Here is a 13,142-nt window from a genome sequence, read left to right on the forward strand (position 1 = left end):
GGGAACATCACGTTCTACAAACACTAAAACGGCTGACGTCGGCAACATTTGCTTTACGAATTTTGTCACGCTTCAATGACATTACCATCTCAAAGTCAGCTTACTTTGGCTATTTTCATTCAGTCATGTGTTATGGAATCATCTTCTGGGGCAATACACCTGCCGCAAAGAAAATCCTCACAGCACAAAAAAGAGCAATAAGAATCATTTGTGGTGTACCCCCACGAACCTCATGTCGAAATCTTTTTAAACGACTTGAAATACTGACACCAACATCTCAGTACATATATTCACTGATGTGCTTCATAATAAATAACCCCACTCTGTATGAAACGAATTGCCTACATCATGAACATAACACCAGAAGAAAAGAGGATTTCCACTGTGAGTTAAAGAACTTGACACTTATTCAGAAAGGGGTAAAGTACGCTGGAACGAAAATTTTCAATTCCCTACCCAACAGCATCAAAAGTATAAGGAGTAGTACATCAGTATTTAAACGTAGCTTGAAAAATTATTTACTTGAGACCTCACTTTATTCACTAGAGGAATTCTTTCAGAGAAATAAGTAAAACCCAGATTGGAAAGATGTTTTTAAATTTTTTGACACTGTTTACTGTTAAACTAATGTAATAATGCCCTAATGTAAAAATTCCTATTTTTCTTATTTCCATTTTTGGGTCACTTTTAATCCCAAAGTGGGAAGTTTTGATTACTGTTCAAGGTTAAAATAGATGCAATAATGCCCTAAATATGAAACTGCTATCTTCAAATTTATGTTGACTAGTTTTTAAGCTAATAAGTATGACTTTTGTGCACTGTTATTAATACTATAACAATGTCTTTATTCTATGTATTTTATTATGTACATTGACACGTTCCACATCTGAGTGACTTGCTCACATGTACAGATCTATGGAACAAGTATATAAATAAATAAATAAATAAATAAAACTACTTTTAGTGTCTAATGAGTTTTGCTACATAAGGAAAATAACTGATGATTGTTGAAGTAGATACAGTGTAAAATGCAGAGTAAGCATAGCAAGAAATGTGTTCCTTGAAAAGAAACATTGAATATTTAATTATTAGTAAGTCCCTGAATAGTAGCCTTTTACAGAAGTGAAATATGGATGATAAGCAGTTCCAAAAGAAGAGAATAGAAGCTGAAATTTGGGTGGGTAGATCAGATAACTGATGAGGAGATGCTGAATCACACTTCAGAAGTTGCCCAGTGCAGCCCTGGATGAAACATTACTTGAATAAATGAAGGAATCAGTTTATACGGTATATACTGAGGCTCAAATGGCTCTGAGCACTGTGGGACTTAACATCTATGGTCATCTGTCCCCTTATACTGAGGCATTGAGGAATTCTCAATTTGGTGATGGAGGGAAGCAGCAAGGGGGAGTTAAAAATTGTAGGAGGAGACCAAGGCTTGTGTACAGTAAGCAGGTTTCAATGGATATAGCTTGCCGTAGTTACGCAGAGATGAAGAGGCTTGCATGCGACAGACTAGTGTGGAGAACTGCATCAAATCAGTCTTCAGATTGAAAGCCACAACAATAACAAAGCCAAGGGTTCTAAGATGCCATAAATTAGTAAATGTCTAACCTGCAGAAACAGGTTTAGCGATGGACCACTCTGGCTGCATTTTTATGGGTTATCCATTCAGTCACCCATGGAATGTGGGTGATATATGGATGGATCAGCTACCTTGTCACAGCTATCAAGAACACGGTGACTAGCAACAGGAGTACACGTAACTATCCTGTCACAGCACTCAACTGTATTACACAGGTATTACACTATCAACAGGGGCACATTTAACTAGCTTTTGTATCAAAGTTGACAAACTAGCACTTTCTGACAGCTTAGCAATAATACAGAACACATTTCACTGAACACTTACAGTCTGTTGCTGGTTTGCACGCATGAACTCATATATAAGCTACCCACAAATATGAAACCATTGACAAATTTGGCAAAAGAAATTCTAGCTGATGTCTGCATGTAGGTATGAGGGAGGAGGGTAGGGGGCAGGGTAGTTACTTCAGAGTGAGACCAGGGTTTCACTATAGTAAGCAGGTCCAATAGGATATAGGTTGCAGTAGTTATATAGAGAGGAAGATTCTTATACAGGATAGACTAATATAGACAGCTGCATCAGACCAGTAATTGGGCTGAAGATCACAACAACAGTAACAACAGCAACAAGGAATTATTCCTTCCAGTTATAGTTTCCATTACATAATTATATGTACCGGTATCTCTAGATTCCTCCAATTGAACATTGTAAATTACAGGTGGTGTCTTTGACAAAATACAGGTAGGAAACACTTTGAGTAGGTGTTAAATATTACATTGTTTAACAGTACGCAATGCTGAATGTTTTAGTGGAGGTGGTGTATACACTGACTATATTCCAGGAGAAGAAAAAAATGATTTTGAAGATGAGTTTGTATGTCATTAAAAGTATAAATATCCTGCAAGGGAATGTTAGACAAAATATATGAGTTTGATAATAATTTGTAAACTGATAATACTTGAAACATGTATTTTAACACTTAGATGAACATTCTTGCCATTCTTCAATTCTATGTTTCATATTAGTTTGATGTCCTTGAACACACTCGTCATAGGTATCGGTCCTCCTAAGATAGCAGCGATTTCAGTGTCATTATTGGTGCCTAAATATGGAGTTAAATATGCTCGGAGTATTGCATTATTTGGCAAACGGCGTAAGAGGGAAGGGTGTGCAGACACATAAACAAAGCACCCATACTTGAGTTTTGAACAGACAAGGGACCAGTACAAATGGAGGAGGTTGGTTCAATTGGCACCTCAGGAAGTACCATTGAGGACATGTAGGACACCATGTACAGTGGGCTGCCAAGTAAGACACATGGGAGGACCATGAGTGTTTCCTATCGAGCGTGAGCCCCAGAAATTTCATAGTTTACATCTTGGACCTGTTGCCCTTCCATTTGTTGAAAGATGGTAGAAGAAACCACTTGCATTTCCAGAAATTAATACAAACGGTTTTGTCAGTGGAAAAGAGAAAGCCATTGTCTATGCTCTAGGAGTAAAGATGATCAAGACATCGCTGAAGATGCCGCTCAGTGAGACAGGTGACCACCCCTAGTAGCTGAGCGTTCAGCACGACGGATTGTCAATCCTAAGGGCCCAGGTTCGAATCCTGGCTGGGTCGGAGATTTTCTCCGCTCAGGGACTGGGTGTTGTGTTGTCCTACTCATCATCATTTCATCCCCAACGACGCACATGTCCCCAAAGTGGCATCAAAACGAAAGACTTGCACCCAGCAAACGGTCTACCCAACAAGAGGCCCTGGTCACACGACATTTATTTAGTGAGACAGGTCCATGGAGAACTGCAATAGATGGCAAAATCGAAAACAAAAAGCGAGCCGGAAATGCCCAGCGGGATTCAGGACTTTATATGGTTAATGGCAATAGCAAAGAGGACGACACTCAGGACGGAACCCTGAGGCACACTATTTTTCTGGATAAAGGTGTCTGACAAGGCAGAAGCCACATGCACCTTGAAAACTCATTCTTTTAAAAATGCCTGAAGAAAACAGAGCAGGCAGCCACAGAAACCCCATGTGTAAAGAGTACAGAGGAAAGTAGTTCTCCAGCAGGTGTCTTAGGCCTTCTCCAAATCAAAAAACACGGCCACAGTTTAGAATTTCCATAGTAAGCCATTCATGACAAAGTAACGAGATGGTCAACTGCAGAATGCCATGCTCAAAATCCATACTGTGTATTCATCAGTAAAGGTCGAGACTCAAGCCACCATACCAGCCAGGCATGAATCATACATTCCATCACCTTGCAAATACAACTGTAAGAGAGATGGGGCAGTAGCTAGGTTTTTGTCCTTACCAAGCTTAGGTATGGGTATGACTGTGACTTCATGCCAGCGTCCGGGAAATGTGCCCTCTGCCCAGATGCAATTATATGTGTTAAGCAGAAAGTGCTTGCCCGCAAGAGAAAGGTGCTGCAACATCTCAATGTGGATAGCATATGGCCCTGGGGCAGAGGATCGAGATGAACTGACAGCATGATCTAGCTCCCTCATAGTAAAGGCGGCATTGTAGCACTCACAATTCAGAGAAGAGAAGGGTATCGCCCAAGCCTCTTCCGCTCATTTCTGATGAAGAAAGGCAGGGTGATAGTGGGAAGAGCTTGAAACTTCTGCAAAATGGTGGCCCAAGGTGTTGGAGATAGTAGCAGATGATGTTATCATGGATCCTATTGCTGTCAGACTGGAAATTGGGGAATGGATCTTGGTCCCAGAGAGCCGTCAGAGGTCGGCCCACAGGACAGAGGAAGTGGTGGAACTGTTAAAAAAACTAGTGAATGAAATCCAGCTAGCTCTTTTGCTATCATGAAGAACACGACAACACTTTGCATGCATCTGTCTATAATGAATGCACTCTGCCATCATAGGATGACGGTTAAAGACTTGGAGAGCACGTCTCCATGTGAAAATTGCGTTTCGGCATGCCTCAGTCCACCAAGCGACTGGGACACGATGTGGTAAAGAGGAAGTGCAAGGAATGGAACGTTCTGTAGCAGTAAGGATAACGTTTGTGAGATATTCCACCTGTTCATCACAACTGGAGAAATCTTGTTCTTCAAAGGTTGCCAGGGAGGATTAAAGCTGCCAGCCAGCCTTAGTAAGCTGCCATTTGGGCATGCACATGAATGGAGTAGGAGTCAGCAAACATATAGCACATGGGAAATGATCACTTGAGTAGGTGTTGGAAAGAACGGACCACTCAAGACGATGGGCAAGCTGGGCAGTGCAGAAGGACAGGTCCAAACGGGAATAGTTGTCTGAGGAGTCGGAAAGGAAAGTGCGTGCTCCAGTGTTAAGGCAGAAGACAGGCCTTGGGAGACCCCCAAAGGGGACAATGTGCATTAAAGTCGCCGAGTAGCAAACTGGGGGAGGTAGCTGCCCAGTAAGCTGAAGGAAGGCTGCCCTGGTGACACTGAATGATGGAGAGACATAAATGGTATAGAGGGAAAAAGTCAGATGGGGAAGAAAAAGGCGAACTGCAACAGCTTTAAGGTGGGTAGTCAGAGGGGGGGGGGGGGGGGGGTTGACTATGAATGTCATCCCATGTGAGCAGCATGACGCCCCCATGAGATGGAATGCCGACCTCAGGGGGAAGGTCAAAACGAATCGGTAAGTAATGTGAAAACTCAATGCAATCGTGAGGGAACAATTTCATTTCCTGAAGGCAGAGTACAAGGGATGCTGCGATGCTAAAAGCAGCTGTAAATCCTCTTTGTAGGACCGAAGGCCACAAACATTTCATTGAAGGACAGCCATGATGAGGACGAGAAGTAGGGTTGTCAACCAGTGGCTGCCAAGTGACAGCCGGTGTAGAGTCGCTGCGGCAGGGTACAGAAGCAGGAGGATCCTGCTCCATGGGGTACAGAGAAGCATCGGCTTGCTTGTGCAGTCAGTCCTTGGAGTCCAACACTGAAGAACGGTTGGCGGTGTGCCTGGCGAAATGGAGGCCGGCCAGTCTAAGGTACCACATGGCGACATTGTCGACGAGGATCTCCGAGTTGCCGAAGGAGAAGATCGTAAGCCTTTGGTGGACTTCGTCGAGCCTTTCAGGTTAGATGAAGTTTCAGGTGTTGTTTGGGTGGAGGGATGGAGGAAGTCTACATCATGAGAGTACTCCTCCTGTCCTTTCTGGCCAACCGGTTGTGTAGCTGGTGGCTTCGCTCCTTGAGGTGAGAGTTTGACGGTTTGTTGCACAGCTGGATGAGGGGTAGGGGGGGGGGGGGGGGGAGGCTAGCGGTGCTACCTTCACACTGGGCGATTTCACAACCTCAGGGCTGAATTTGGGGTCGCATGTCTGCTTGCCTATGTCCTTCGTGGGTCGAGGGGTAACAAGAGCAGAACTATAGATGCAAGACGGGAGAATGCAGAGTTTGCGACTAGCCAGCAACTTGCGAGTGACTGGGTAAGGCACTTTTTCCTTCACCCCTATCTCTTGGATAGCCCACTCATCAAGATACATGGGACGAACCCAACAGGAGGCAAAATGCCTGCCATTGCAGTTGATGTAGCAGGGAGGAGGAGGAGGCTGACAGTCACCCTCGTGTGCATCCCTACCACAGGTTACACATTTGACTGGGTGTTGACAAGACATTCGAGTGTGATTGAAATGATGACACTGGTAGCAGCGCATCGGGTTCGGAATGTATGGCCGGACTGTGATAATTTCGTAGCCTGCTTTGATTTTGGATGGCACCACCACTCTATCAAAGATGAGGAAAAGAGTGCACGTGGGCACTAAGGAGGAATCTGCCTTTTCCATTACACGATGGACGTTAATGACACCCTGATCAGAGGGGTAAGATTGGATTTTGACCTCAGTGTAAATTACACCATGGGAAGAATTCAAAGTTCTATGGGTCTCGACACAAACAGGGTAGCTGTGGAGAAGTGAGACAGCAAGCAGTTGTTTGCTTTTGGAGACCACTCCTGATTCTCAAGCACAAGTGCCATTCCGTAAACGAGAGCAGGATTTCACAGGGCCAGCAATTGCATCTACACCTTTCTGAATAATAAATGGATTTACCGTAGCTAAGGACTGACCGTCTTCTGTACGTGAGACCACAAGGAACCGTGGTGCAGTAGGAAGGGTTAGCCTCATTGCAATTATGTTTTGTAGACGTTGAGTGGGGAGATGACATCCTCATCGCACAGAAATCCCCCATGATTGCCAGCATCTCTGATACCGCGCTCCTTCCAACTGAGGGCCCCCTTCACAAGGGGGCACAACCGCCTTAGGTGATAGTTCACACCTTAGGTCACACCTCCTGAACACCTGTCAGAGGGACCAATCAGCAATCTGGGAAGTTTGCAGCTCAGGCAATCACTGTCAGACACATGGGCCGGCCTTCAGGAGCACACAGGGAGAGAGAAGAGAAAGAGGAACCTCAAATGCCAAAGTGGAGGAATGAGAGGAGAAGGGAAACAAAGAAAGGAAAAGGGAGCAAAAAAACATTGGGAATGTTCTGCACTGTCTGTCGCTAACGTAAGAACAATCTCACCTTTAACATCCCAGACAAATTCCCAAGGGAGGGGAAAATGAATAGCAAGAGGATAGACATGCAGCACAGAGGGGAAAAAAATGCTGCAAAGGCTGGGGACCCAGGTAGCCAAGCACGAACCCACCAAAGAGTGGCGAGCCCCCTGGGGACGTATGCAGTGTGTCTTCACATCAAGAGCATGTATGGTGCAAGGAAACCTTGTTGAAGACAACTCGAAGTTTCTGAAGCAGCAGTCTGTTGATGGAATTAGGCTGTTAAAACAACCTCTGCAGAAGGAAGAAGTTTCTTAAGAAACTAGTACTGTACCGTTCAACATACATTTCTGTCAGGTCCTAAATCTTTTGTACAGGGTAGCACATGAATAGTTGACACATTTAATATAGTCACAACACTTTTCTTTCTGGAACTAAAATTTTCAGATTTTAGACACAGCTAGTATGATCCATGGAAGTGCAATTTAATGTGCTCCATTGTAGCAGACAACTTTGCAAAGACAAGTACACATATTAATTGTGCCACAAATCCTCATTTATCTTGCTGAACAATTGTACTATCTGGGCTTTAATGTCTGTAATTTATGAGAATACTTTATTCCCCAAAAAATTTACCTTGGCTTAAATCTGAACTGGAAGGAGGCCAAAAGAATCCACCATGATGCTGCTGCAAATAATGAAGGGACATCACATGACTGCTGCACATTTCTTGTAGAAAAACCAGTACAACATTAGCCATATGAGGTGTTGCACCATCTTGCATAAACCACTGTGTGTTCATTGGAAGATTGGTGGCAGAAATGAAATGATCGTGTGGCATTGATGGCCAGGAGCCCTTACCTGAGGAAGTTTGGCTGCTGAGTTTCAAGTCTTTTCAGTTGACGCCACATTGGGCAACTTGTGTGTGAATGATGATGAAATGGTGATGAGAACATGATGCACTGTCCCTGAGAGGAGAAAACCTCCAATGCAACTGGGAACCAAACCATGGCCTGCTGCATGACAGTCAGACATGCTGAACACTCAGCTAAGGAGGCCATGGCAAGATGATTAGGCACAAAGTCATTGCTCAACATTGTCCTGAATTGGTCAGCATTGAAAGTTTCATTGAAAAACACTTGTCTGATTAGGCCATGACTGACATGTGGAGAAAAAGCGACAGTCTGAGTAGCTCTATCTATTTTTTCATGAATATATGAACATCTTGCAATTTTTCTCTACCCCAAAACTGAACATTTTCTTTATTATTGTTTCACTGAGGTGGAAATACGCTCCATCTGAAAACAATGTGTTGAACATGACTTCATCTTTTCCTTCTAATGATAATGAATACAATGTGTTGAGCATGACTTCATCTTTCCCTTCTAATGATAATGAATACTTATGTCTTCTCTGTTTGTTCTACTCAGTCAGTTTCTGCAACACAGTCGTTTTGCAAGGGAAGAGACTGGGATCACTCTACAAAATTCCTTGTACAGAATGACAAGATACCCCATTTTTCCTTTGCTGCCTGCTGGCATTACTTGTTTGAACTTCACTGAATGGTGAGCTGTACCTCTGCTATGTTTTCCGGAGAACGGACAGTCGCTGCTTGAGGTAATTTCCCTTCCAACAAACTGCCTCCTCCTTCAAATGTTTTTGTTAATCACAGAATTTTGTACCCTAATGGCGCCAAACACATTTGGAATAATCCCTTAAATTCTGTGTTGCTATGACCCTTTTCAATTCAGCATAAAGGAAAACCACCTTAACACACAGGTGAACAGGTAAACATTTATAGTCAGCCATGGCGAAACATGAACTGCAAAATAAAGGCTAATTATATTGCAGCAACACAACCTCTACAGACACTTCCATGAAACAAAATATGTTCAAATGAAATGTGAATAAAATTTGTGTCTCTACTTATATTTCATTCAATGTTAAAAATAGGTCAACTATTCATGCACCATCCTGTAGACCTGTGTCACTATTAAACTGGAAAATATTTCACTAAGAATTTATGAGACAACATATTTGCATCACAAGTCAAATAGCAACTGGTTGTATTCAACAAGAAGTAGTAGTCAGGTGAATCTCATGGCCCCCAAATAACTAAATAAGGCCTTATATTGACACACATCAAGTCTTAAGAGTGGTCTCAAAAGCCAACGAAAGCATATATAGCCAGAACACATAAATGAACACACCTGGGTGCAGTAAAGTGCCATGATGTGCCATGTACAGAGTATAGCATCTTTCTGCAGGCTGCCATATTTACTGTGACCACATGAGTTTAGGTCAAAAGCAAGTCTGAAATAATATACCACTTTCTCAAAGGGAAAAGTAAATGGTCTTAAGTCATTCCTTTGTTCCATTAGTCAATTTCTTGTAAATATGCACGTACTGATTTATTCAAGTGAAATTGGCTCAGTGTGAACTTGTTCACAGTCATTGAAGACAAACATTGCAGCTGTCATATTCTGAACTGTTGCAGGGTACTCCCAACTCTGTAAATGCATGTGTATACAGCATACTGCAGTACTTTGTCATATTGATGAAATATTTCGTGTAAGTCATAAATGAGGAAGTTGAAAATAATGAATATTATTCAGGTTCCTGGGACAGACATTTACTTGTTCTTTGCAAAATGGTAAGTAACACTTTGTCACAGTGATGATCATGTGAACACTGTGAGCAAGAATTTTTTTTCTGCTTAATTTTATATAGACGGCTGTTATTAAGGGACAAAATTTTCATTAATGTCTCAGCCCTTCCTGAAACCAGTGTGTCCATTTTCTGCCCAACCATCCAATCCTTTGATTTTCTCATTATATTTTACAACTATGCTCCTACTGTATGTACAAAAGTTTCAGTGTTGATTTTTCCCATATAGAATTTTACATTCTATATTTCTTATAAAGACACCTTAACCCTTTAATTGCTCTGGACATGTTAACACATGCGCCTTTGTACCTGTCCCTGTGTGCTCGGAACGTGCCTACACGTAGACACATTCAGAGTACCAGGTAGAAGGACTGGTGGCGCATGTAAACACATTCAGAGCACACAGGGACAGGTACAGAGGCACGTGGGTTAACACATCCACAGCAGTTAAAGGGTTAATCCATTCTCACCTCCCTCCCCCGCCCTCCTATCTCCATCAAACCATGGCTTGTATACTCCAACAATATGGACAGCTGTCCCATTGTTGCAACCAAATTGGACATGTATCTGTGAAGGGGCCAGACTAACAGAGGATTCCTTTTGAGAATCAGCAGCCATTGCAGTATTTGTACGGGGGCAACAATCTGGATGACTGATCTGGCCTTGCAACATTAGCCAACATGTCCCTGCTATGTAGTACACCAAAGAACTAAAAGCAAGAGGAAATTACAACCATTATGTTTCCCAATTACATGCTGTGCTGTTGTATGGTTTAATGATGGTGCCATCCTCTTGGGTAACATATGCTGAGTGTGAAATAGTCTTCCATACAGATCTTAAAGCAATGACTTCTCAGGAATATGTTAACAGGAAAAACAAATCTGACGTTCTACTGGTTGGAGCATAGAAAGTTAGAGTCATTAATCAAATAGACAGATTAGAGAACTTTAAAACTGAAATGGATGGGTTCATGTTAGATATACTGAGAATTAATAAAGCTTTTTTTTTTCTCAGAATAAAACCCAGTCAACAGCTGCATAACTGATATATTTACTTAACTGTTTTTTGACAGAGTAAGCTGACATTTTCAGAAGTTCATAAAATTTAGGAAAATATACATCACTAGAACATTGTCATACATGTATGTAAAGTACAAGAAGTGTATTAAAAATCATACTTAAAGAGTCAAATTGGTATGCTAGCAACAAGGAACACATATGAAGCCATACAAAGAGTATAATTGGGGCATAAGAAAAGCAAGTTATAAGTTAAATAACAAGGCTCAATCACCAGTCATGTGTGAATATAAATGTAAGGTTTAAAAGGACTTACAAAGGCTGGCATAGAATTTAATTTATGAGTGGCTGATGGTGCCACGTGGACTGATGGTGTAGCTGCAATTTGTTATTCTTTCTAGTATCCTGGAGACAAGTTTGGCAGATTAATCTGTCAAAACTGGTTAAGTGGAGTAAGTTTACCTATTGTGCAGCTAAAGACTGAATTTTATTCTGAAAGAAAAAAAAAAAATACCATAGTTGCTCCAAAAAGTAACAGCTATGAATCAAATCATTAGTAAAATTTATTGCCAGGAAGAATATGATTTCTGCCTGGGTGAGTACAAGATTATCCACACAAAATCAAATAGGGTAGGGCTAATAATGTAAAAGAAAATAGAAATGCTAGTGAAGCATTATGTAAAACATAGTGCCTGTATGCTATAAGCTAAAACTCACCACAGTAATGCAAGTATATATACATGTCTTCTAGCTTTGCAGATGAAGATGAGACAAAAGAAATTACTTAGTGTTTTAAGATAGGCGAAAATTTAATTGGATAAAGGATTGGAAATCAACAGTAGACAAAAGGAGAATTGGCAGAACAAGGATTACAGGAAAGGAATTCAAGTGAAAGTTGTCTAGCAGAATTTTGCATTAAGCACAATTTTATAGCTGCAGACATTTGGTTTGTGAATCATGAAAGAAGAGTGTAGGTGCAGTAGCCACCAGAAAGATCGCGGGAGGTGCACATCAGCACGGCGCATCACGGACGGTAGTTGCCGCAAGTAGAGTCCCGTCCACCAGAGGGCACGCGAGAATTCGGACGCGACCTCTGCCAGCGTAACAACAAGAACAACAACTCAGACAGCACGGGCCGTGCCCAGTCAGTTAACATCAAGCATGCCTAGGGCACAGCCCCGGTCTACGCCAAGTGAAGTGCGACGTAAACGTGAACAGTGTTATTACAGTAGGTATATGTGCAAGAGAGCTAAAGACACCAGAAGGTTTCAAACAGATTATGCAATAGTAAAACGGAGATTATGAGGCCAGATTTTGTAGTATAAAACATTTCGAGGGGCTGATGTGGGCACTGGCCATAATTTATTGGTTATGAGTTGTAAATTACAACTGAAGAAATTTCAGAAAAGTGAGAAATTAAGAAGATGGAAACAGAATAATTTAAAAGAAACAGAGGTGCTGTGGGTATCAAAGGGAACATTCAGCAGTAACTGACTGAAACAATAGAAGAGGAATGGGTAGCTTCAAGATATGACACTGAAGCGAACAGATGATCAAGTAGACAAAATCACTCGATAACACAAGATGCTGAATCTAATTGATGAAAGGAGTAAATACAAATGTGAAACAGGCAAAAGAGAAGACAGATGTCTAAAACATGAGATTGACAGAAAGCGCAAAACTGGCAAAGTGTGACTGGCTAGAGGAGAAATATATGACTATGGGAAAGACAGTGGTCCCTTATAGGAAAATTAAGGAAAGAGAAGCAGCTGTATACGTGTCAAGAGATCAGAGCTAAGCAATTTAGGAAAAGCTGAAAGACAGAAGGAATATATATATACAAGGGATACACAAAGTAAAAAAAATTGAAACCAATTCTGAGGAAAGGGAAGCAGAAGTAGTGAACGTAAGATGGTGACGCTCTACTGTAAAAAGAATTTGACAGAGCACTGAGATACCTAAAATGAAATAAGGCATGTGGAGTAGAAGATAAGCCATCAGAATTTTTAAGACAAAATATAATTTTTCCAAAAGCTTCAAGATTGGCATTCCCTTCAGTTGCCACAATACTACCAACATATATGAAATTATTCATATTCTCTGTCTTCTTATGCACCAAAAATAAATTAATGTAATGGATTTTCTAATCATCTGCATTGCCACTGATCTTTTTGCCCCTCTCGAGTTAACCCAAACTCTTTGTGAGTGAAACCAACGAGCAGGTACAGAGGACACTGGATCTGTGGAACTTCAGATTTTTAACATCCCACTTGTAAGTTGGTGTTTGGAGCACCCTGTCATTGACTGAAAATGTGGTCAACATTGAGAGATGATCAGATCGCATGAAATCTAATAACATCTATCATTCAGTATGCATGGATATA

Source organism: Schistocerca nitens, chromosome 1 (assembly GCF_023898315.1).
Source record: "Schistocerca nitens isolate TAMUIC-IGC-003100 chromosome 1, iqSchNite1.1, whole genome shotgun sequence".
Lineage (NCBI taxonomy): Eukaryota > Metazoa > Arthropoda > Insecta > Orthoptera > Acrididae > Schistocerca > Schistocerca nitens.